Source organism: Trachymyrmex septentrionalis, unplaced genomic scaffold (assembly GCF_001594115.1).
Source record: "Trachymyrmex septentrionalis isolate Tsep2-gDNA-1 unplaced genomic scaffold, Tsep1.0 scaffold161, whole genome shotgun sequence".
Classification (NCBI taxonomy): Eukaryota; Metazoa; Arthropoda; class Insecta; order Hymenoptera; family Formicidae; genus Trachymyrmex; species Trachymyrmex septentrionalis.
The window spans coordinates 1,217,927-1,220,258 of record NW_017304770.1 but is presented as its reverse complement, the minus strand read 5'-3'; positions in this window follow the sequence as shown (position 1 = coordinate 1,220,258).

Genomic DNA, 2,332 nt, shown 5'->3' with positions numbered 1-2,332 from the left:
TATATACACTGGACAACAAAATTAATGCAACACCTGTTCACTCTGCAAAAATAGGCAAATTTCAAGATACAATAACTTCGTCAAAAATTGTCGTATCGGGATATTTAAAAATTTTGCAGGTAGAAACCTCTACTTTTCAGATCACTACTTAAAAAACGATCTTATGGAGATTTCATGAAGCTACACAAACATAAATAAAGATATAAAAAATCTCAAAATTTTTTACGAAATTTGCGGAGTTCCACAGAATGGACTAAAAATTGTATACAAGTGCGATTTAGCAAAAGGACCATTTTTGCTTCAACGTTGAATAACTCGATGAAAAAAAATCGTACGGAGCTTCGTAAAAAAGTAAATTACAGGTAAAGATTCACTCTTTCGAATGATGTAAATCGCATTTGTATACAATTTTTATTCCACTCCGTGGAGCTTCGCAAATTTTGAGGTCTAATATATTTTGATTTATGTTTGTGTAACTTCATGAAATCTCCATGAGACTGTTTTGTTAAGTAGCGATTCAAAAAGTAGAGATTTCTACCTGTAAAATGCTTTTTTAAACATCCTGATACGACAATTTTTGACGAAGTTATTGTATCTTGAAATTTGCCTATTTTTGCAGAGTAAACAGGTATTGCGTTAATTTTGTTGCCTAGTGTATATATATATATTATATATATATATATTGTATAAAATTTTCATAAAATGAAAATAAAAGAAACAATCCCCAGTGACCTTGATCTTAACAAATGTTATTCAGGACATTCCTGAACAACATTCAAGAGGTTTTAGCTGTCGGTCGGGCACCCTGTATAATGCTAATGTCGGTACTGCAATTTTCAAACTTATAACTCACAAAGTACTTAATGAAAATGAACTTGATTATAATGTTTTAAAAAGCTCTCGAGGTAAGCTACAAGAATATGCAATAAAAAATTGAGGGTTTCGTTTAAAAAATTCAAAGTGACCTTGCCCTGACAACGTTACCCAAGATCAAACCAATAATACCATCTTATGTTCCCCCTCGAAGTCACAAAACTTTTGTCTGAAACACTTTTCGATTTAACGCAGTGTTTCTGACATATTTGAGTGGATTTTTTAAAATGGGATATCCTTTATATCTAAATAGCAAAATGTCTGCAGTCTTCTCCTAGCAGACTATCAGCAGATTCCAGCAGAAAATGACGGTAGTCTGCCATCAACTGCGTCCGCATTAGGTTTGTGTTCTATTAACATCGCCTATCAATATAATGTGAAGGCAAATTGTTAGCAGAAACTGAGCAGATCCTGCCGACATTATTTGACGCTTGCAGATTCTGTTACATTTTTTTTATCAGTCTGTCAACAGTATTATGTACATCTAATTCTGTCGTTATTTTGTTGTCATAGTGTGTAGCAGACATTAAAAAAGTCTGCTTTTTACAGACTTGGCTATCTGGATATGTGTAAATTGACATAGAAAATTTTTTTATATATATATATAAAAATTTTTAGTGTCAATTTTCTGAATAACAACTCTCAGACTTTTCTCGGACGAGAATGGATTGAAATGAATTGAAATAGATTCAGATTTCAGAAATATTGATTCACGAATGTTAAAATGAATACTTTTCAATCCTGAATGCATTTTTATTCATTTATAGGAATTGCATAGAGCATATCTCTATGCCTTTCAAAAATAATATTAGCATTTTCTGTGTATCGTGAATACTACTTAATTTAAGAATTGTGAATAGAAAGTACAGTTTTTTAAATTCAGTTAAATTAAAAAATAATATCAGCAATTTCTGTGCAATGAATACTGCTCAATTCAATATTCTGAATATGAAATATAGTTTTTCAATCTAATTGAATAAAAAAAGTTGTTATTTAAAAATGGACCATAAACATTACTAATAAATTATAAGTAGGAAATTTTTCATTTTAATCCAACTAAGTTAAAAAAAGTTGTAACATAAAAATAATTGAGCTATGTTCTTTTTTCTCTTTGATCAGAAGTAAAATGAATCATCGATGTGAATACTCGTAAATCAAGTCGAACACAGCCCGAATATTAGGCTAATTACGGCGCGACATCGGTCAAGCGAGATTAGATTATCTGACATTTACCTAATGTTGTCTCAGTAATGTAAATTGTTTATATTTTATTATATCTGTTAAGTAATATTTTTATTATATCTATTGTATATAATTTCGTTACTAGTTTAGCTGGTTGTAATTGAAGTATATATATATATATATATAACTTAAACTATAGATTAATAATAGAACTACAATCCATTTACGGAATAATTGTTTTGATTTGATGTGAAAACCTTGAAAAAAAGGCTGTTAG